The sequence below is a fragment of the Hylobates moloch genome, unplaced genomic scaffold (genome assembly GCF_009828535.3).
Source record: "Hylobates moloch isolate HMO894 unplaced genomic scaffold, HMol_V3 SCAFFOLD_12, whole genome shotgun sequence".
NCBI classification, from domain to species: Eukaryota; Metazoa; Chordata; class Mammalia; order Primates; family Hylobatidae; genus Hylobates; species Hylobates moloch.
The window spans coordinates 22,120,876-22,145,000 of record NW_026652287.1 but is presented as its reverse complement, the minus strand read 5'-3'; the positions used below and the strand labels follow the sequence as shown (position 1 = coordinate 22,145,000).

At 48.4% G+C, this 24,125-nt stretch overlaps 1 long non-coding RNA gene across 1 annotated transcript; it reads left to right on the top strand.

The window, feature by feature from the left end:
• The first annotated feature begins 9,945 nt into the window (after positions 1-9,945).
• On the top strand, positions 9,946-21,663 carry LOC131380871 (uncharacterized). The gene is made up of 4 exons (XR_009209116.1): positions 9,946-10,084; positions 15,802-15,906; positions 16,349-16,518; positions 21,502-21,663. It is a non-coding gene; the product is annotated as an uncharacterized LOC131380871 (long non-coding RNA).
• Positions 21,664-24,125: the final 2,462 nt, after the last annotated feature.

Sequence of the window (24,125 nt, the reverse complement as noted above, 5' to 3'; positions counted from 1 at the left end):
CAATTCTCCTGCCTCAGCTTCCCAAGTAGTTGGGATTACAGGTGCCCATCACCACGCCTGGCTAATTTTTGTATTTTTAGTAGAGATGAGGTTTTACCATGTTGGCCAGGCTGGTCTTGAACTCCTGACCTTAAGTGATCCACCCACGCTGGCCTCCCAAAGTGCTGGGATTACAGGCATGAGTCACCATGCCCGACTGAGATGTGGTTTTCAAAGTTGGGCATGTGCCATTCCCAGTAAAAGTAAGAAAAGGGAGGAAGGAGAGAGTAGATATTGAGGAGACAAGCTGTCACTCTGAAGCTTCCATTTTCCCTTGAGGAGGAGGCCAGACAGACATGACCTTTGCTCGAAGCAGCTGGGCAGCACACCGGGTACATATACTGCTTGGGGCACCAGGTCTCTGCTGCTGCCTCCAGATGGGCAGCCATTTGTTCTCCCGTGCCTTGCAGGGTCACAGCATGGCCTGCAATCTTCTCTTTTCCTCTCACTCTCCCGAGCTCTGTGAGCTCTACCTGTTCATAGCCTCAGCTGGGGAAAGTGGGACCATGACAGGGAGAGGAAGGTGGCACATGGAGGGAGAGAGCTCAGTTCTTTACTTTTTCAAAAAGATGAAACAAGGCTGAGGCAGGAGGATCACTTGAGCCCAGGAGGTTGAGGCTGCACCGTGATTGCACCACTGCACTCCAGCCTGGGTGACAGATTGAGACCCTCTCTTGAAAAAAAAAACAAAAAAAGAAAGAAAAAGAAAAAGATGAGGCCAAGTGCAGTGGCTCTTGCCTGTAATCCCAGCACTTTGGGAGGCCGAGGTGGGCGGGTTACCTGAGGTCAGGAGTTCGAGACCAGCCTGGCCAACATGGTGAAACCCCAACTCTACTACAAATACAAAAATTAGCTGGGTGTGGTGGCATGCCCCTGTAATCCCAGCTACTAGGGAGGTCGAGGCAGGAGAATTGCCTGAACCTGGGAGGTGGAAGTTGCAGTGAGCTGAGATTGTGCCACTGCACTTCAGCCTGGGCAACAGAGTGACTCGGTCTCAAAAAAAAAAATTAAAAATAAAATAAAAGATGAAAGCATTTGGCACAACTCCTGGTGCCAAATTGAAATTAATGCTGGCTTCACTCCCGGGCTGGTTCCCATCACTCTGCTGAAGGCACAGTCTCTGCAGCATTGAACCGAACAAGGTCACTTACTTGTCACATGGGAAGGTGAGGAGTGGCTCTGATGGTCAGGGCTCCGAAGAAAACTGAATCCAACCCAGACAGTTCAAAAGACTTTAAAGAAGGACTTCTCTTAGAGTGTGGGCAGGGTTAAGGGAACAGAGAAGGGAGGTTGAGGCACTGAGAGAATAACAAGAGAAGGAAGCCATTGCCACACTAAAGGTAGGACCAGGCAGGAGAAGGAACTGGTATGATGGAAGCCCAGTGAGGGCTGGAGCTGGGGAGGGAGGCCATATAGACAGAAGCTGTACCTGCACAGGGATGTAGCGACTAGCAGGGACAGGATGTCAAAGCATGCAAGAACTTTGAAAGAAACGTCTCTCATCTCTCTCACCCTGCCTGGCTGGTCTCCTGCTGGTCTCTGTCATTGGCCACATTCAACCAGAAGACAGAAGGCACGGGAGCCCTTGAGTGATGTGGATCACACTGTCCACTTCTTGAGACACATAGCAGGAAGAGAAGAGTGGCGAATGAATTGGACAGAAGATGGACTAGATGAGGAAAAACAATATGTACATACCATGCATATGCTTAATAGATGTGGGTATTTTATTTTATTTTATTTTATTTTGTATTAAACATTTTTAAATAGAGATGGGGTCTCACTATGTTGCCCAGACTGGTCTCAAACTCCTGGACTCAAGTGATCTTCCCACTTTGACCTCCCAAAGTGCTAGGATTATAGGTGTGAGCCACTGCACCAGGCCAGGTGTGGTTATTTTTATATTTTTCGACGCTCTAGAATGTCCCATGAGTAGATAAGCCATAATTTACTTTAAAAATCCTCCTCTTGGCCAGGGTGTGGTGGCTCACACTTGTAATCCCAGCATTTTGAGAGGCCGAGGCGGGCGGATCACGAGGTCAGGAGATCGAGACCATCCTGGCTAACACGGTGAAACCCTGTCTCTACTAAAAATACAAAAAATTAGCCAGGCGTGGTGGCAGGCGCCTGTAGTCCCAGCTACTCGGGAGGCTGAGACAGGAAAATGGCATGAACCCGGGAGGTGGAAGTTGCAGTGAGCCGAGATCGCACCACTGCACTCCAGCCCGGGTGACAGAGCGAGACTCCATCTAAAAAAAAAAAAAAAAAAGCATCCTCTTGTTCATCTGTCTAGAAAACTTTTGTATTGGAGTACAATACACACATATAAAGAGTCCATATCAGAAGTGTACGGCTGGATGAATTTTCACAAATGAAATTGACTATGTAACGAGATCAAGAAACAGAACATCTGCAGCCCTGAAAGCCTCTTGATTTCCCTTCCAGTTATTCCTTCTCTATCCTCCTCTACCAGATAACCTCTATTCTGACTTCTAAAGGCAAAGTTAGCTTCCCTTAATTTCGTGCTTTATATGAATGACATTTTTCAGTATGAGCTCTTTTGGGCTTGGCTTTTTTCATTCCAAGTGTTTATTTTGTTGATTTTTACTTATTTCCACTTGCCTATGTAGAGATGATTTTACAATCGGCATCTTTGTATATGTGGATATTTTTTGCCTTTGGCTTATTTTCTTTTTCTTTTTAAAAATTGCAATGCTGTTAATGTAACTTGAAAAACACTTCAGCATTCTAAACATACAAAATAAAGGAGATTCTTCTTCTTCTTCTTTTTTTTCTAGATGGAGTCTCACTTCGTTGCCCAGGCTGGAGTGCAGTGGCAAGATCTTGGCTCACTGCAACCTCCCCCTCCTGGGTTCTAGTGATTCCCCTGCCTCAGCCTCCCGAGTAGCTGGGATTACAGGTGCCTGCCACCACGCCAGGCTAATTTTTTTTGGTATTTTTTTTTTTGAGATGGAGTCTAGCTCTGTCGCCCAGGCTGGAGTGCAGTGGCAGGATTTCGGCTCACTGCAGACTCTACCTCCCAGGTTCACGCCATTCTCCTGCCTCAGCCTGGCTAATTTTTTGTTTTTTTAGTAGAGACAGGGTTTCACCTTGTTAGCCAGGATGGTCTCAATCTCATGATCCACCCGCCTTGGCCTCCCAAAGTGCTGGGATTACAGGCGTGAGCCACCGCGCCCGGCCTTTTTTTGTATTTTTAGTAGAGATGGGGTTTGCCATGTTGGCCAGGCTGGTCTCGAACTCCTGACCTCAGGTGATCTTCCCACCTCGGCCTTCTAAAGTGCTGGGATTATAGGCATGAGCCGCTGTGCCCCACCTGATTCTTGAATTTTCATTGATGGGCGGCTCTTTGCTTTGCTGACAAGGAAGAGTTCTGTAGTTTGTTTAAAACAAAATTTAGGCCAGGTGCAGTGGCTCATGTCTGTAATCCCAGCACTTTGGGAGGCCGAGGTGGGAGGATCATTTGAGGCCAGAGGTTCAAGACCAGCCTGGCCAACACAGACCCTGTCTGTGTTAAAAAAAAAAAAAAAAAAAGCCAGGTGTGGTGTAGTTCCAGCTCCTCAGGAGGCTGAGGTGGGAGGATCACTTGAGGCTGGAAGGTCAAGGCTGCAGTAAGCTATGATTGCACCACTGGACTCCAGTCTGGGCAACAGAGGGAGACCCTGTCTCAAAAAGAAAAAAAAAAGGTTGGGCATGGTGGCTCATGCCTGTAATCCCAGAACTTTTTTAGGAGGCTGAGGCGGGTAGATCACCTGAGGTCAGGAGTTTGAGGCCAGTCTGGCCAACATGGCGAAGCCCTGTCTCTACTAAAAATACAAAAATTAGCCAGGCGTGGTTGTGGGCACCTGTAATCCCAGCTACTCGGGAGGCGGAGGTAGGAGAATTGCATGAACCCGGGAGGCAGAGGTTGGGGTGAGTCGAGACTGCACTGTTGCACTCCAGCCTGGGCAACAAGAGCAAAACTCTGTCTCAAAAAAACAAAAAACAACAAAAAAACCCCCAAATACTTCTCATGCCAGCTGATCCCACTTTGTCCACAGCTAAGAATGGCAGCAGAATGTTATGTCACTCTATACAGAAACAAGACCACCTGAAGCTAAATAGATGCTCACCACGGAGTCAACAGGTCCAGTCTCACAGTGCACGCCCTGAGCTACCACTCCTCCGAAAGCCATCTTCCCCCACGGCATCGAGTTTGTCTTGGTTGTTTTGTTATTTTTTACAAACTATGGATAGGTACAGTTGATAACTCAGGATTTCTAGCCAATAACCATACAGTTAACATCGTCTTAGAATTTAAAAAAATGCCAGAAACATCTTTAAATGCCTTGCCATACCATCAAAGGGCACAGAGAGAGGAGAACACAAGAGTGCCTTTGCATTTTAAAAATCTTTGACTTGGCTCGGCACGGTGGCTGATGCCTGTACTTCCAGGAGTTTGGGAGGCCAAGGCAGGTGGATCATGTGAGGTCAGAAGTTCGAGACCAGCCTTGCCAACATGGCAAAACCCCAACTCTACTAAAAAATGCAAAAATTATCTGGGTGTGGTGGCACACACCTGTAGTCCCAGCAACCTGGGAGGCTGAGGCAGGAGAATCGCTTGAATCTGGGAGGTGGAGGTTGCAGTGAGCCGAGATAGTGCCACTGCACTCCAGCCTCAGCAATAGAGGGAGACTCTGTCTCAAAAAAAAAAAAAAAAAAAAAAAAATCCCCAAGTTTGACTTATTTTCTTAGGATGAATCTCCACATTTAGGTTTCCTGGGTTGAAGAATATAAACATTTTTATAACTCCTGCTGTGTGAGGCCAAAATGTTTTCTGAAGAATCTACACCTGTGTCAGAAGTCTGTCACTGAGATAATGAGTGGCACTTATCTTATGGATTAGTACTGTTTTTATTTTATTAGTACTTGTTTGTTTTTTGAGATGGAATCTCGCTCTGTTACCTAGGCTGGAGTGCAGTGGTATGATCTCGGCTCACTGCAACTTCCACTGCCCGGGTTCAAGCGATTCTCCTGCCTCAGCCTCCCAAGAAGCTAGGACTACAGGCACGCACCACCACACCCAGCTCATCTTTGTATTTTTAGGAGAGACGGGGTTTCACCATGTTGACCAGGCTGGTCTCAAAGTCCTGACCTTTAGTGATCTTTCCACCTTGGCCTCCCAAAGTGCTGGGATTACAGGTGTGAGTCACCGCACCTGGCCTGTGATCAGAGTTTTTTGATGCCATTTCTGTGCTGTTTTTGGGACTGGTTGTCTGCAGTGTGGTTCTTGGACTTGGCCATGTCTGCACCGTAACCTGCAGCCCCTGAAGCACCTGGTTCTGGAAGGGAAAGCCTGTATCTGATAGTTCCTTGTTGCAAACAACAGAATCCTCTCCAGCTGGCTTAAGTGGATATGGAATGCATTGAAGGCCATTAGGCAGTCCATGGATGATCTGGTGGGCTTGGTGGCTCTGCAGCGGGAACAGAACTCACCTCCCTCCACCTGTGGGCCCATGCGCTTAAGCTTACACCATGGACTCTGAGGACTGGAGACATTCGGCCAGCACCTGTCCCAAGTTCTCCCAGTGGACTTCCCCTCTCATTGGCCACCCTGAGATCTCAGGTGGACTTGATGAGATCTTGAGACCTGTGAGATCCAGGGTCCTCCACCCAAGTCTAGAATAAAAATCAGGACTTTGCTAGCAAGGAAAACACGAGGAAGGGCTTTGTGCACGGTCTGCCTGTGCGGCCACGGCAATGTAGACTTGGCAAAAGAAGGCTACCCTGGCCTGACTTCACACAGTCTGTTGGCTTCATTACCCAACACCTCATGAACCTATTCATCGGTCCTTTGTTTCCCAGGGAATTTTGTGTCCAGATTCCATTTCCTGGGAAAGGAGCTCTGATTGATTGAACTTGCCTGAGGTGTTCTCTTCTTGTCCAATCCGCCACAGAAGGAGGGAGGATTGGGGGACCTTGAATGCCACAGGCTTGGAGATTAGGCCACTCAGCAGGGTAGGGGATGATGGAAGGGGCTGGAGTGGCCTCCTTCACTGAGGAACAACAACAGTTTATTTGTCACAAGAAAACAAATGAAGTGAAACTAATGGCACTAGTGAAGTCGAGGCACCCATACTTTTTTTTTTCCCCAAAATGATTTGTTATGTTATTCAATACACATGACAGCAGAAGTCGGAATCCAGACTACTTGACACTTAGCTTGTGGATCAGTACTGTTTTTATTGAATGTCATAGGTGGGGTGAAATGTTTCACAACCTTTGCAGACTTTAAAGTTCTCAATTTGGTCCTGGCAGTCACAAGAGATTGAGGCTCGGAGAGGTCTATTTGCTTTACTCAGGGCACAAAGCAGAGCAGTTCTCTCCATTACACTACTGCGCCCTCCCTGCCTGTGCCCCCTTTTCTAAGAATTTTTTTTATTTTTTATTTTTCTGAGACAGGGTATTGCTCTGTCACCCAGGTTGGAGTGCAGCGGCATGATCATAGCTCATTGCAGCCTCAAACTCCCAGGCTCAGGTGTTCCTCCTGTCTCAGCCTCCTGAGTAGTTAGGACTACAGGTGCATGCCACCATTCCCAGCTAATTTTTGTATTTTTTGCAGAGACAGAGTTTTGCCATGTTGCCCAGGCTGGTCTCGAACTCCTGGGCTCAAGCGATCAACCCACCTTGACCTCCCAAAGTGCTGGGATTACAGGCATGAGCCACTGCATCTGGTGAGAATTATTTTCACATTCCCTGTTGTGGGCCACCTGACCATGGTCCCCTGGACCCACATCATTGGGCCAGGACATCAAATCTAGACTAGGACAATCGTGTTCTCTTGGGAAGAGAGGAGGACATTGGAGCATCTCTTGGGAAGAGATGAGGAAGTTGAGATGAGGACATTGATTTTTTTTTTTTTTAAACTGAGTTCTAAAATGTGAACTCATAAGAAGTAAGATGTGAGGAAGAGGGGACAGCAGAGAAAATAGTCCTTAAAAAAAGAGGCCAAGTTGAGAGACCAGATGGTTCCAGAGAGGGCTGGAGGGAGGAGCTGCCTTCGTTTCTGACAGCTTACTAGTTCTGGGTTCTCGTTCCTCATGGGATCTGCCTCCAACCTTCGTGAGATAGCCCTAGCATGCATAGGATGCAGCATGCTTTAGATGAAAGAAACAGAAACTGCAATCCACACTGGCTTAAAAAACAAGAAAACATATTCATTCACATAATAGGAAGTGCAGAGTTCCCATTGTTCATAAGGTGGGTTTCAGGCAAGGTATGATCAGGGTGCCAGCCACATTGTTCTGTAATTCTCCCTAGGCTCCTCCCTCCATCGTGTGTTAGCCTTGATCTCACACTGGCTTCCCTCATAGTTGCCAGAGGGCTGCCAGCAACATGAGGGGCAACATGCTTTCTTGTTTGCATCCGTAAGGGTAGAAAAGCATCTCCCTCCACCCCAAGTTCTTCCTTTCTGTCTGATAGGCCACTGTCAGTTGCATGCCTATTCCTGGACCAGTAGCAGTTTCTGGGAGAATGCTATGCACTAATTGGCTTAAACTTAGATTCCCAGTCATTGGCAAGGAGGATGGGATGGCTGTGATTTGCTAACATTAATGGAGATCTACCTTGGAGGTGTGTGTAAAACTCAACTGCTGCTGGTTACATAGGCTCAACGGGGAAGGACTGTTACCTGAACAAATTGGGATTGGCTGGGAAGAAGGAAAGGGAAACAGATGAGGAGGCCAAAAAAAAAAAATTCGTTTTGAGTTAGTTCGAGTGGGTTTCTGATTTTTGTAACCAAAGAGTCACTTGGACTGTCAGTTTTCTGTTCTGCGTCCAAATGCCTCTGCCCGGTCCCTCTGCGGCTTGGCTCTAATTTCCTCCTGTGTTCTGGAGGCTCTGCTGTCGCCAACATTTCCCACCGCTGGCTCATCGCTTCGGCAAGCTGGCATCTCACCCTGCTCCAAGTCCCGCTGATGAAGCAGAAGGTCCCTTTAGCAGAATCGATTCTGACATGTTCTAATTAAAAAAGCCTGGTATGTCTCTGCATGGGGGCTGCTGAGAGCTGCGCCCATAAAGACAAAGAGAGTAAATTCGTCGGAGGAAGGTCTATTTTTAACAAGTCCTGAACCTAATTGAACTTAATCATTTTTCAGTCGTTGACACTTGAAATGTGTGAGTCACTGGGCTCTGCATGGAGCTGAGTGCTGGAGCAGCCCTTTAAATATCAAAGATGGGAGATATCAGCTTGCAGGGCTGCTCAGCTTTGGGGCTGCGGTTTCAGTCAGGGTGTGGAAAAGCATGGGGCTCTAGAGACAGGGAGCCTTGGGTTCAAATCCTGGCTGCTCCACTGACTGCAAAACTTGGTTTCTCTAAGTCTGTTTCCCCATCTGTAAAATGAGGATGGTCAAATGTATCCAAAACACTTCATATGAATCATTTGGAGGCAAGGCCTGACGTGTAGCTGTTCATAATCTGTCCTTATCTTACTCGACATGAATATTGATGTTTCCTTGCAGAAATGGTAATGTGTTTGATCTGGCCTGTGTGGCCCAAATCCTATATGTAATATACTGTCCCACTGACTTCCCTCATGGTTACAACGTGGCTGCCAGCAACATTGGGGCAACATACTCCCTTGTGTACCCATATTATCTTTCTGAAACCAAAAATATGGCAAGTTCTTTTTTTTTTTTTTTTTTTTTTGAGACGGAGTCTCACTCTGTCACCCAGCCCGGAGTGAGCGTGATCTTGGCTCAGAGCAACTTTTGCCTCCTGGGTTCAAGCAATTCTCCTGCCCTAGCCTCCCGAGTAGCAGAGACCCAGGAGAGCAGGCACCCACTGGATGCGTGCCACCATGCCGGGCTAAATTTGTTGTATTTTTAGTAGAAATACAAAAAAAAAAAAAAAAAAAAAAAAGAAATACACAGGGTTTCGCCATGTTGGCCAGGCTGGTCTTGAGCTCCTGACCTTAAATGATCTACCCGCCTCAGCCTCCCAAAGTGCTAGGATTATAGGCATGAGCCAGCGCACCTGGCCTCCAGAATATGGTAAGTTCTAAAACACATCCTGTCCCAAGAATTTACAGATGAAGTGGAGACCTTAGCAGAGCTGAGCTACTACAATCCACTCAGGGGGCTAGGAGTTAAAGTGGAAATCACATGGAATCAAAATTACTGTCGAAAACAGGTACCCCCAATAAGTTTCCATTAATTCTGTGATTGTTTCTAGAGCTTAGCCCCAGAGAAAAGTAGCTGACTTGTGTTTCAGGGCTGATTGTATGAAAAATGTGTATCTTTAAACTACTAAACTCCGTTAGGGCAGTGAAAAGCTCATTTGCCTGGATCACACTTGGGTTCCCGTGTTACGCTCACAGTGAGTGGGGGTCAGGTGGATGTTCTGAAGAAAATTCTCCTGCACTGATGAAGTTATTTTTCTCATGAAATATTTCTCTTCCCCCCCAACATTTTTTTAAAATTTATTTTTTTTAATTTTATTTTTCAGAGTAGGAAAAACTGGGCTCCTTTGAGTTAGCTGCGTGTGAAGTCTGTACCTAGCAGGGCTGCTCTGAGCATGAGTGTAGGTGTAGGCTAAGAAGACGGTGAATGGAGTGTGAGTGGGGCGTGAGTGGGGGCGAGGTGGACCAGCGATTGCATGGCGTTGGCCGAGGGAGGGGCTAAGACTGTTGATTGACTCAGGAAGTCACTTAGTGTCATGAGGGTCCGGGTAGTCTGGTAAGGGGTCGCTGGAGAGTGTGTCGCCCCTCTCCCCCAACCAAAAGCTTCCCTCCAACCAGCTGCTCTTGTCCTCTCCTCCCGAGGGCCCTGTGCCCTCCCAGTGGACTTGCAGGGGAGAACGTCCATGTCTGTGCGAGTCACAAAGGCGCCCGTTCCAGGGGTCCTAGAATGCCCGGGCGTGGGGCTGGGGGTGTGGCGCAGCGAGGCCGCGCAGCAAGCAGTCCCCCCGGCACTGTCGCAAGCGCAGTTGCAGCAGCCGTCGGACAAGCGGCCCGGGCAGCCACGGACAAGCAGTCCAGGCCCCGCCACTGGTAAGTTTCGCCGCCCGCCCGGCCGCGCCTGCTGCGCCACAGCTCCCCCTGCCAGGGAAAAGCAAAGAGCGGTCGCGGTCCCCAGTCCATTCAGATCTCGCTGCCCTAAGCCTGGAAAATATCAGGGTCTCCTGCAATCATGCATAAATAAATTGTAGCGTGTAAAATAACTCCAGAGCCGCGCGAGGTGGCTCACGCCTGTAATTCTAGCACTTTGGGAGGCTGAGGCAAGAGGATCGCTTGAGCCCAGGGGTTCGAGACCAGCCCGGGCAACTTCGTCTTTACAAAATATTTAAAAACTTAGCCGGGCGTGGTGGCGCCACCTGTAGTCTCAGCTTCTTGGGAGGCTGAAGGGGGAGGATCGCTTAAGCCCGGGAAGGTTGAGGCTGCAGTGAGCCGAGATTGAACCACTGCATGCTAGCCTGGGTGACAGAGAGAGAGAGAGAGAGAGACCCTGTCTCAATAAAGGGAAAAAAAAGTTCAACAAGTTTCTATTTTCCTCCCATAATAATCCTTAAAAAAACAAACAAAAAAAGAAAAACAACAACAACAAAAAACCGTGTACGTGTTTCTGTGCTCCTGTTTGGCTAGTGCCCTAAGCACATGTTTAATTCCATCACCAGGTTGTGCAGCCCTGGCTCAATATGATCCACATAGCTGCCTGTCCCAAGGTCCCTAGGGAATCCTTCGGGAGCAGGCTTGTCTTTTAAAGGCAGGTTGTTAAAATTCAGAAGCAGAGGAGGTGCAGGCCTAATTAGATATTACATAAATGAAGATGATCTCTGCCTGGAGGAAACTTCATTCATTCAAACTGTATTTGCCAAGAGTTGCCCATGCGCCCAGGACTATGGATGCTCTGGTGAACAGACTGAGGCCCAAGGAGCAGGAGGCCCTTGCCTGATGTCCCCTGACCTGGGCCACTGGACTTCTCTGCACTTTTCCTCGCACGTGCTGTTCCCCAGAAGTGGGCAGGTTTTAGATTCCTACCAGGAACTGCAAATTCAAATTCCTGCTGGCTCTAGGCAGTTGCAGAAAATGTGAGAATTGTGGGGAGGGGAGGTTAGCCAATAGGGAGGAGTGGGGCTTGTGGCCAGGAGAGTGAGTGCATGACCCACATTTATGTTTTGAAACACTGTGGAACAGAACTGGAGGCAGGTTGAATTGGCCCCATGGGCTGTGCGTTTGAGACCCATGAATGAGAGGGTAGTAAGCCAGGAGTCAGGACATCTGGGAGATGCTCTGCAGGCCAAGCTATGAGGATGGGGGTGAGGGGGTGGATCTGTTCCCCAGGGGACATAGGAGCCCATCCCAGAGGGCACTGACTGAAAGGGAAAGGCCTGGGTTAACATCTGGAACCTGAAGAGAAGCCAGCACCCTAGGGGAGAGTGACTATGTATGCACGTATGGATCAGCAAAAAGGCAGCAGGTGACGGAGCTTTTGGTTCCTGGAGAATGGTGCATAACCCAGCTAATGATCTCATGGGCCAGACAGACTGGTACTTGAAAATCCCAATTCACAAACAAGCTAATTCACCCAGCGTCTGTCACGAGCTAGGCACTATGCTAACTACTTTACAGACATTATTTTAAGCTGAGACATGGTGTGGGTATCCCCATTCTACAGATGAGGAAACTGAGGCTCAGAGAGGTCAAATCACACTGTCAGTGCAGGTCAAGTATACCCAATTCATGCTATTAAGATGGTGCATTACAAATCCACTTAGGACCCAAAGGGCCCTGGAACATAGAACAGCTCCTGGACAATATGAAATTGGAGCTGCCCTAAATTCCAGGGTTGAAAGAGGTCCCAGAGAGAGTATCCTTTGCCCAAACCTTGTTAGTCAGGTAAATCCTCCTACAGCTTCTACCCCCACCTGGAGGACCCTTCCAGAAATGATCAAGATACAGGACCATTTTCTTATACCACTTCCCTGCCTGTGGGAATTTCCCAACATTAGACAATTCAGTTGGCCTCCAAACCCTCAAAAGCATCAGGGAAAATCCAGAGGTTCCTACATTACCAGTCACTATTTTCCTATCACCCATTAACCTGAGAATCATTTTCAAGGTATGGACCATGTGAGTTAGGAATCCTTTAGGCTTCAATGAACAAAATATTTGGTGACTGCCTTAAACAACGACTCTTGTTATTTCACCTAACACGATGTCTAGAGGTAGGCAGTTCCAGGGACGGGGCAGTAGCCAACAGTGTCAGTTAGGACCTAAATTTTTTCCTCTTTCCTCTTTGTTGTCTTTAGTATGACGGTGATATTTCACTTCATGGTCATGGGATGGTTGCCACTGCACCATCATGCGTGACTTCACAATAATTTCTAAAAGCAGAAGGAGAGAGGAACATGGACAAGCTCTCACATTTTTTTTTTTTTTTAGACGGAGTCTTACTCTATTGCCCAGGCTAGAGTGCAGTGGTGCGATCTCAGCTCACTGCAACTCCGTCTCCCGGGCTCAAGCAATTCTCCTGCCTCAGCCTCTTGAGTAGCTGGGATTACAGGTGCCCACCACCATGCCCAGCTAATTTTTGTATTTTTAGTAGAGACAGGGTTTCACCATGTTGGCCAGGCTGGTCTCGGTCTCCTAACCCCAAGTGATCTGCCTGCCTTGGCCTCTCAAAGTGCTGGGATTACAGGTGTGAGCCACCGCGCCTGGCCCAAGTTCTCACTTTTTGTCCCAAAGGAATAGAATATACTTATGTCTCATTGGCCACATCTGGGTCACATGTCCATCATTAGACCAATCACTGACAAAGGGAAGTGGGGTTACCATGATTAGCAGGAACCAATCATGAGTCACCCTCTGGGACTGGGCACATTGAAGGGGTACAAAATCAGATTTGTGTTAGGAAGAAAGAAGCTAGGGTATTCTCTGAGGCATGCTAGCTGCTGTAACAAATAGATCCCCACATTTCACTGGCTTAACACAACAGAAGTTAATTTCGCATTTGTGTAACAGCCCAATGAGGATGTTCATGGTTGGCAGGTGACTTTTTCTACAAGTAGATCTGGGGACCTGTCTTGTGGCTCTGCCTCCTATAAATGTCAGATGAGGCAAGAAAGGATGGAAAGGTCACATCTACTTCTTAAAAGTCATGATCTGGAAGTGATAGACTTCCCCTCTGCTCACATCCCATTAGTGAGAATTCATCAGAGAACCCTGCCTGGATCCGAGAGGAGCAGGGAAGCGAAGCCCTGGGTGGGCAGCTAACTCAAACAACAATGCCACATGAAGGGAAGTGACTGTTGGGGAAGCAATGAACTGATCTCTTCCAGGCTGATCTATCTCATCCTTGCTTTTAAGAAGCATCCAGGCTGGGCATGGTGGTTCACACCTGTAATCCCAGCACTTTGGGGGGCCGAGGTGGGTGGATCACCTGAGGTCATAAGTTCGAGACCAGCCTGACCAAAATGGTGAAACCCTGTCCCTACTAAAAATACAAAATTAGCCGGGCATGGTGGTGCGTGCCTGTAATCCCAGCTACTTGGGAGGTTGAGGCAGGAGAATCGCTTGAACCTGGGAGGCAGAGGTTGCAGTGAGCCGAGATTGTGCCGTTGCACTCCAGCCTAAGCAACAAGAGTGAAATTCTGTCTAAAAAACAAAACAAAACAAAAAAAACCATAAAAATAAAAAGCAGCATCCAGTCCTTTCCAGATCTCTTTGCTAGCCACTTTCCACTAGATACTGCCTATACTTTAGCGCAAATCGTTTTCTGAACACTCCTTTCAGTCACTTCCTTCTCACCCTTTGCCCGGGCAGTTCTCTCTGCCCAGAATACCCCCCCAACCTCCAACTTTTCTTCTTTGCCTGGTGAACTCCTCTTCATTCCTCAAAACCCAAGTTAAAAGTCATCTTCTTTGTGGAGCCTTTTTTGCTGTTTTGTCCTAGGCAGGATTTATGGCACTTTGCAGGCTGACTTACCACTGAATTCCACACAATGTGTAGCATACAGTGGGGGCTCAGTTTATGTGCTAAATAGATGTAAATACTTCAGGTATGAGAACTCATTTGGTTGCAAGCAATAGAAAATGCATCTCAGGTTGCTTTAATGGAATATATTGATTTCTGTAATTGGACATTACCCAGAGGTATGTTCAGGCTTGGCTAAATGCAGGTGCTTGGATGATGTTCTCAAGCCTCAAGATTCAGTCTGTCTTCATTTTGTCTTCCCTCCTTTTTAGCTTGGTTCTCAGCCTCTTGCAGAGGCAAGATGGCTGTCAGCCCCTCCTGACCTTATCCACCGAGGTTCAAGTGCAGCAGGAAACAAAGTCTCTCTCTTCTTGAGTGTTCCAGCTTAAATTCCACCATTCACTCTGGTTGGACTAGGTAGCTTCATGTGCCCATCCACCCCTGAAGAAATCCCAGGCTAGAGGGCTGAGATCATGCAGATTGACCGGGATCTGGCGCTCTGATTCGCCCATCCAGAGTCAGATGCCCCAATCTTGAAGGTGGTGGGGTATGGTCAGCCCCCAGGAGTGCAGGAAAGTGTGGCTTCCCATGGGAACTTCAGGGTATTGTTACCAGGAGATAGAGGAACACCCCCTCACCCTCATCAACATTCACCACCCTGCACCTTCACCCTCTGAAACAATCCATATCCTGCCATATCATCCCAGCCACTGTGTACTGAGCACTTACTACTTCCCAAGCACAGTGCTGAGTGTCTTACACACTCAATGACTTAGCTTCTAGAATATCCCCCATTTTCCAGGTGAGGAAAATGAGGACTACAGAACTGAAGTGACTTGCCCAAGGTTAATAAGTGGCTTTGGAGGAATTTGAAACGAGATCTGATGATTGGCACAATCAATGCTTTAAACCACTGCATTGCAGGACCCTCAATGGTGGCAAAGCTGGAATTTCTGCTTTTGGAACCCAGCTCCTGCAGTCCGGAATTGGCTGTGCACTGGGTCTCACAACCTCAAAGGATGTGTGGGATTAATGCTGTCCCTTGCTCCAAATAACTATGGGCTAGATAAAGTTTAAGTGGTGACATGATAAGAATACTGACTCTTGCTCTAAGATGAGAGGGTGGGGATTCCCTGACAGCTGCAGCTGAAGTTGGGCACATTTCTATTTAACCCCATCAGGGGACACACTGCCCCGATGCCTTTTTTTTTGTGAGATGGAGTCTCGCTCTGTCACCCAGGCTGGAGTACAGTGGTGCGATCTCGGCTCACTCACTGTAATCTTTGCCTCCAGGGTTCAAGCAATTCTCCTGCCTCAGGCTCCTGAGTAACTGGGATTACAGGTGTGTGCCACCATGCCTGGCTAATTTTTTTGTATTTTTTGTAGAGACAGGGTTTCACCATGTTGACCAGGCTGGTCTCAAACTCCTGACCTCAAGTGGTCCAGTGACCTTGGCCTCCCAAAGTGCTGGGTTACAGGCATAAGCCACCATGCCTGGCCCCCGATGCCATTTTGCCCCCCTTTGGGTACACAGGGAGCAGGAGGGTAACTGACAAGCCAGAACCATCTGCCCAGCTCCTAATAATAAATGGTGAGAGAAACAGTTTCCAGGCAAACATTGCTTTAAAACAAATAAGTGCCTTTTGTCACACCCGGGCAGCCATCTGGGTATCCTCCTCATGTGCCAAGGTGTGGGTGGAGGAAGGGATGGCAGGGGGAGGGAGGAAGCGCCGTTCTGACCTGCACCGCCAGCAGGGGTAGCTTACAAGTTCTCTTCCTTTTGCCACCATGAACAGGGCATTGCAGAGAGACAGAGAGAGAGAGGAAGGCTCGCTGGCTTTGAGCTCTCTGGGTACAGTGTCTGAGCGGAGGCAAAGTGCGGTTCCTTCAAGATGTCTGTGGTAGGTGATGCCAGCTCCCGGCCACAGAGCACCTACTATGGGGTCAGGCACTGTGCCATCCACTTTACACAAGTTAGCTCATCTCATCCTGACAATAGATCTATGCTCACCCATTTCGTAGGTGGGAGGCTGGAGGCTCAGAGACATTCAATGACTCACCCAAGTTCCCACTAGATGGCACAGTCAGAGCTTAAACTCAGAACCCCAAAGAATACCCTCCCCTCACCACAGTATGCAATTACAAGTCAGTCATCTCTCCACCCTAGCAAGCCAGGGTGGGTTTTCCATGTAATAGACAAGCAGTTGACATCACCCAAGGGAAGGTCTTCCACTTCCAGCCATGGCCCAGCCACCTCCACTGCCCTTCACCCTTAAGCCCATCTGTGGGCTTCTCTAGCCACCTGACCCACTACGGCCTCCCACTCCTCTCCGTCTCCCCCAGTTGAAGAAGCACAGGAGAAAAGACTCTGACACTCCCCAGGAACCTTCAGAGAAGGCCAAAGAGCAGCAGGCGGAGGCAGAGCTCCGGAAGCTAAGGCAGCAGTTCAGGAAGATGGTGGAAAGCCGGAAGTCTTTTAACTTCCGAAACCAGCAGAAGATCGCGAGTCAGTGGTAAGTGATGGTTGGAATTTCGTACTGAGTGACCTTGGAGGAAAGTTGGGGTTGGGTTTCATGGTGCTTGTCTTCTGTCCTGTGACCCCTGGGGCAGGGAGCCACCTCTGAGCCCCATTGGAGGACTCATGGTCTTTTATCTGCAGAGCCTAGTTTCAAGAGAAACTCACTTGAGATGGCTTCAGTGGAGAGGGGGAATTCATTGTCAGAATGCAGGGTGTTTTGGGGACCCCCAGGGGGCAGGGCACCCAGATTTCAGGGAAGGACTAATTGAGGAAGGAGTTCTGGTTTCTGTTTTTCTCCACACGTGACTTTTGTTCTTTCTCTGAATATCAGCCTCAGCTGGTGGGAAGTGGCTGCTCCAACTCTTAAGTTTACCAGCTGCACAGAAAGGGTCTTGAATCAATTCCAACCCCACATTCCTGGGAGACAGAGACTCTGATAGGCTCAGCTTGGGTCAGCAGTCTCCTCCTGGTCCAATCAGCTGTGGCTTGAGAGGGCAAGGGACACAAAAATGTCTAGGGCTGTCACTCCCTTGGTCCTACCAGGGAAGTGGAGGAGTTCCCAGAGAAGGCAGAAACCCCAATGACGTTTCCTAATTGTGTGTCTTATGAGGACTGCAAGATAGAATATTTGAAATTGGATTGCATCAGAAATTACAGAGTGTATCGTTTCTTTTCTTTTCTTTTCTTTTCTTTTTTTTTTGGAGATGGACTTTCACTGTTGTTGCCCAACCTGGAGTTGGCAATGGCGTGATCTCAGCTCACTGCAACCTCCGCCTCCCGGGTTCAAGTGATTCTCTTGCCTCAGCTTCCTGAGTAGCTGGGATTACAGGCGCCCACTACCATGCCCAGCTAATTTTTGTATTTTTAGTAAAGGCAGGATTTCACCACGTTGGCCAGGCTGGTCTCAAACTCCTGTCCTCAGATGATCCACCCACCTCGGCCTTCTAAAGTGCTGGGATTACAGGCGTGAGCCACCATGCCCAGCTGAGTGTATCATTTCTTCAGGCAACAGAAAGGTGTTCCCTAGGGTTGAATACACAAACATTAAACAGGCTTTCTTAGATTCCCTCCAAAGGAATGTAATTCCTTAGCTGCATCCATATTGTTTATAAAGGCAGAAACTGTCCATTGTTAGAAAGGAAATCTTACTGTTAGATGTGAAGTTCACAGGATGGGGAAAAGGCATTTTTATTTTTATTTTTTTTGAGACAGGGTCTGGCTCTGTCACCCAGGCTGGAGTGCAGTGGCACCATCTCGGCTCACTGCAACCTCTGCCTCTCAGACTCAAGCGATTCTCCGACCTCAGCCTCCTGAGTAGCTGGGATCACAGGCGTGTGCCAGCACGCCTGGCTAATTTTTTGTATCGATGGGGTTTTACCAAGTTGCCCAGGCTGGTTTCAAACTCCTGAGCTCAAGCAATCCGCCCGCCTAGGCCTCTCAAAGTTTTAGGATTACAGGCGTGAGCCACCATGCCCGGCCTGAAATGGGATTCTTTAGATTTTCCATGGATTCAACTTACTCAGGGCCAGGGCTAGCCCATAAGGGACCTCCATGTGAATTTTTTTAAAAGGTACACTTTCTCAAGACACTTTACTGTCATCTGTTGGAAAAATTGTCATTATGTAGAGATTTTGTTAGAACAAGAAAGTGTCTCCCAGAAAAGTGTAATAAATCTACAAAACAGTGGTGTGTTTTCAAGCCGGTGGTGCTTCCTAGGATTGTGCAGGCCACAACCTGCACATCTGTGGCTAGTTGACCTGATTCTCAAGCCTATCTCTGGTGGGCATCAGGCAATGCCTCCTTTTGATGTGTCTCTGCCAGTTTTTCTTGAATTTAACCCTTCTTCACCCCAACCGCACCCCACACACAGGCTTCTGGCTCTACTAAGTCAATCCATTTGATCTGGTTTCACTTTGATGGAACTGAAGGAGAGGAGGGTGGAAGAGTGGAGAGTTTAGGTTCTTCTTCTTCTTCTTCTTTTTTTTTTTTTTGAGAAGGAGTCTCGCTCTTGTTGCCCAGGCTGGAGTGCAATGGCGCGATCTTCGCTCACCGCAACCTGTACTCCTGGGTTCATGCAATTCTCCTGCTTCAGCCTCCCGAGTAGCTGGAATTATAGGCATGTGTCACCATACCCAGCTAATTTTGTATTTTTAGTAGAGATGGAATTTCAACATGTTGGTCAGGCTAGTCTCAAACTCCTGACCTCAGGTAATCCGCCCGCCTCGGCCTCCCAAAGTGCTGGGATTACAGGCGTGAGCCGCCGCGCCAGGCCAAGTTTAGGTTCTTCAGAATGTAACACCTATACAGTATTTAAGGAGGCACTTTTCCCCAGCACCAACCCTGGCTTACAACATCCAGGGAGTAACTTAAGGTTTTGGGATACTTCACTCCGTTTACACCAGTCTTGGCCCTGCCTGCAAGACAGACACACCTTCCTTTTGCTTTTACCAACCCTCTCTGAAAACCTTTTTTTTTTCTTTTTTTTTTTTTTTTTTTTGAGATGGAGTCTTTATCTGTTGCTCAAGCTGTAGTGCAGTGGTGCAAATTTGCCTCACTGCAACCTCTGCCTTCCAGGTTCAAGCGATTCTCCTGCCTCAGCCTCCTGAGTAGCTAGGACTACAGGCGCCCACCACCAGGCCTGGCTAATTTTTGTATTTTTAGTAGAGAAAGGATTTCGACATGTTGGCTAGGCTGGTCTTGAACTCCTGACCTCAGGTGATCTGCCTACCTCGGCCTCCCAAAGTGCTGGGATTACAGGCATGAGCCACGGCACCCTGAAAGCCTAACTCTTGTAGAGTATCATACTCTCTTTTTTCTCTCCACCTTAACAAAGACACTCACCCCCGCTTCCCCCGCCCGCCTCCTTCCAGGAGGGGCTTAAGCAGGGCAGAAGAGTCCCCAGGCCGGTTGAGAAGATGGCAGGTCACTATTTACATTTGTAATTAATTAAAATAAATAAAATAAAATAATATTTAGTTCTGCTGAAATAGCCGCATTTCAAGTGCTCAATAATCACTTGTGCCTAAGTGGATACTATGGGCCCCTCAGATAGAGAACATTTTCATCACTGCAGAACGTCCTATTAGAATGGGATCTACAAACTACAGCCAAATCTGGCTGGCAGCTGGTTTTTGTAATTAAATCTCTATTGGCACACAGCCATGCCTATTGGTTCACTTTTTGGCCGGTTTGCCAACTCCTGTCCTAGGACATTTTCTTTTCTTTCTTTTTTTTTGAGACAGGGTCTCACTGTGTGTCTCCCAGGCTGGAATGCAGTGCCACGATCTCAGCTCACTGCATCCTCTGCCTCCTGGGCTCAAGCAGTCCTCTGACCTCGGCTACTTTTAATATTTTCTGTAGAGACAGGGCCTCACTATGTTGTCCAGGCTGGTCACAAACCCCTGAGTTCAAGCAATCCTCCCGCCTTGGCCTCCCGAAGTGCTGACATTACAGGAGTGAGCCACTGCACCAGGCCTGTAGGAACATTCTTTTTTGTTTGTTTGTTTTTATATTGTTGAGATGGAGTCTTGCTCTGTCGCCCAGGCTGGAGTGCAGTGGTGTAATCTCAACTCACTGCAACCTCCGCCTCCCGGATTTAAGCAGTTCTCTGCCTCAGCCTCCCAAGTAGCTGGGATTACAGGTGCCCACCACCACCCCTGGCTAATTTTTTGTATTTTTAGTAGAGATGGGGTTTCACCATCTTAGCCAGGCTGGTCTCAAACTCCTGACCTCATGATCCACTGGCCTCGGCCTCCCAAAGTGCTGGGATTACAGGCATAAGCAACTGTGCTGGGCCTGTCCGGGCCTGTAGAACTTTCTTTACTGTTCTATAGCAGTGTGTCCAAAACTTTTGAAGCATCTGGACACTCGATCTTGTAATGAAGCAGATTCTTATCCAATTGGTCCCAGGTTGGGCACCTGAAATTCTGCATTTCTCCAAGTTTCCAAAGGACATTCATGCTACTGATCTGCAAACCACATTGGGGAGTGGGTGTCAGTCTCCAGACTGCCAGAAACTCAGCCTCTGTGCCATTTCCCCTTGTTCTATTGTGCAGTCTTTCAAGCTCCCTTTGCTGTTTTCCAAATCCCCCTGTTTTCCCACATCCCAGTAGACATTTCATCATTAGCACCCCAAGGAGAGAAACTGGTGGAGCTTAGAGGCTATTATGCATCCCTGTGTTGATGCAAACTTGAAAAATCCTGCCTGGCCAGGCACGGTGGCTCATGCCTGTAATCTCAGCACTTTGGGAGGCCGAGGCAAGTGGATCACATGAGGCCAGTAGTTCAAGACCAGCCTGGCCAACATGGCAAAACCTGTCTCTCCTAAAAATACAAAAAGTAACTGGGCATGGTGGCGTGTGGCTGTAGTCCCAGCTACTCGGGAGGCTGAGGCAGGAGAATCACTTGAACCTGGAAGGTGGAGGTTGCAGTGAGCCGAGATCATGCCACTGCACTCCAGGCTGGGCAACAGAGCGAGACTCTGTCTCAAAATATAAAATAAAATAATAAAATAAAATAAAATAAAATATAAAATAAAATAAAATAATGAAATGAAATGAAATAAATGAAATGAAATCCTGCCCGATGGTTTGCTCCTCATTACTGGAGATAATTGGCAGTGAAGTCTGGAAAGATGGTCGGCAGAATCAGACAGGTGCCAGGGAGTTGCTGGCAAAGGAGAACTTGGGGGCTTCCTCCATGTCTGGGTAATGGGTTTTGACAGGCACAGCTGCAAATTGTTCCCTAGGGAAAATACCCACCTCAGAGAAGGCGGGGCAGCAGGAAATCGTGGTGAACCGGGTCTCAGGTGATCAGGATTCCAGACCTGGATCTGAGACCCTGGACACGTCCCTTTTGCCTGCTTGCTCAGGTGGGAAGTTCCTCTCTCCCAGTCTCCTTGCAGGGCTGATGTGCCTGGAGTGCTCCGTCAAGTTAAACTCAGGGGTTCGGGGTTAATCATGGGCTGCTTTTCCAACAGCAAGGAGATCAAGACCCTGAAGGCAGAGCAGGATGAGATCACCCTACTGTTGAGTCTCATGAAATCCTCAAGGAACATGAATCGGAGTGAGAAGAACTACATGGAGCTGTGTCTCCTGCTGCAAACCAAGGAGGACTACGAGGCCCTGATTAAATCCCTGAAAGTGCTGTTGGCTGAACTGGATGAGAAGGTGTGGTCTTTCTCTTAAAGGGTTAACCAGAACACAGAGCAAAGGGGAGGAGTTGGGGTGCATATTCATGATACCTTAGGCCAGGCCCTACACCTCTGTATCACTGTATCTCCTCTGGACAGCACACTAAATGTGACTGCTGCTATTGTCTTGCTACCTTTGAGACCTTTGGGCTCTAGTACCCAGGCTCAGCCATACCAATCCATCCCTCCGCCGTGCTCCCCAGCGCCACCCGCTGCACCTTGAATAAACCCCCACAGCTGCACCCTATCAGTTAGGAGAGGCTTGGTTATGCTGCAGGAATAAATGCCACCCACTCACGCATTCTTAGTGGTTTAAAACTTTAAGGTTTATTCCTTGTTGATGCTATGTAACTGTTGTGGGTTGGCTAAGAGCCTTTATATCTTCTCACACTGGGACTAGGCTGAAGGAATAGCCACCATCTTGAACATTGCCAGGTATTATGAGAAAGAAAGAGTTCTAGAGGGTTTCATGCTGGCAATTGAATGTTCCAGTCTGGAAGTGAAACATGTCACTTCTTTTTTTTTTGAAACAGAGTCTTGCTCTGTTGCCCAGGCTGGAATGCAGTGGTGCAATCTCGGCTCACTGCAACCTCTGCTTCCTGGGTTCAAGCGATTCTCATGCCTCAGCCACCTGAGTAGCTGGGATTACAGGCGTGCACCACCATGCTGGCTAATTTTTGTATTTTTGGTAGAGACAGGGTTTCACCATGTTGGCCAGGCTGGTCTCAAACTCCTGACGTCAAATGATCTGCCTGCCTCAGCCTCCCAAAGTGCTGAGATTACAGACGTGAGCCACCGCACCTGGCTGAAACACGTCACTTCTGCTCATGACCCAGGGGCTCAAAATAGTTGTGTTTTCTAATTATGGTAACAATAAAATAAAATAAATAAAATAAAATAAAATGCAAGAGAAAATAGTCATGTATGTGATCCTACCCATCCACAGAGGGGTCCGGGAAGGGCCACCCTCTCATTATATGGAAGGCAAAGAGCTGGAAGTATTTGCAGGACAGCATTAATGGTCATGCCCCTTACCCTGGCTTGAAAGGCCCTGCGTGTTCTAGCCCCTGCCTACCCCTTGGCCCACCTCAGGGCCTTTGCTTATGCTCCCCCACTCCCACCCCTTCCCCCACTCCCGCTTGTCCTTCAGGTCTCAACTTAAATGTGTCTTTCTCAGGGAGGCCTTTTCTGTGCCCCCTCTCCAGTTTATACCTCCCTGTGTCAGTCAGGTTCTGGCTGGAACACAGAGCACCCCCAGCGGGGTACTTTGAGAAGAGTTTAATGCAGGAACCATTTACAAGGGTGTGGGCATGAGTAGGGACGTTGAAACACTAGGGTTTGCAACAGCGGGGGAGGGGGCAGTGGTCTGGAACCTGGAGAGCCTGGGGCAAGCCAGGGGAAATGGCTCCTCTTTCTTCCAACCCTCTGATCCTCAGTGCCAGGGAGCCCCTCAGGGATGCAGCCAGGTCAGCCTATTGGGGTACAGAGCAGTGGGTCTGGGGGGCAAGTGGGGGATCCCATGGCTCCCCACAGTACCCCCTTCATAGCTCTTCTCACCATTGTCATTATGCCTTAACCTGGTGTTTAACGGCTCCCTGAGCAGCCTGACAGCTTCACAAGGGTGAGGACCACGTCTGTTTTGTTCCCCACGGTGCCACCCCTGCCCCCAACCCTGTGCCTGTCCCAGTGTCCCGCTCACAGTAGATCCTCAGTAAACATTTACTATTTCTATTATAGTATTAATTAATTGCTATAAAGAAATGGCTGAAACAGGTAATTTATTTATTTTTAAATATTTATTTATTTATTTATTTATTTATTTATTTATTTATTTATTTATTTACTTTTGAGACAGAGTTTCATTCCTGTCTCCCAGGCTGGAGCGCAGTGGCACGATCTTGGTTCACTGCAGCCTCTGCCTCCCAGGCTCAAGCAATTCTCCTGCTTCAGTCTCCCGTGTAGCTGGGATTACAGGCATGCACCACCACGCCCAGCTAATTTTGTAATTTTAGTACAGACGGGGTTTCACCATGTTGCCCAGGCTGGTCTCGAACTCCTGACCTCAGGTGATCCACCCACCTTGGCCTCCCAAAGTGCTGGGATGACAGGTGTGAGCCACGGCATGCAGCCAAGACAGGAAGTTTATAAAGAAAAGAGGTTTTCCTTCCTTCCTTCCTTCCTTCCTTCCTTCCTTCCCTCCTTCCCTCCCTCCCTCCCTCCCTCCCTTCCTTCCTTCCTTCCTTCTTCCTTCCTTTTTTGACACGGACTCCCTCTGTTGCCCAGGCTGGAGTGTCGTGGCGTGATCTCGGCTCACTGCAACCTCCCTGCCTCGGGCTCCCGTGATTCTCCTGCCTCAGCCTGCCGAGTGCCTGGGATTGCAGGCACGCGCTGCCACGCCTGGCTGGTTTTTG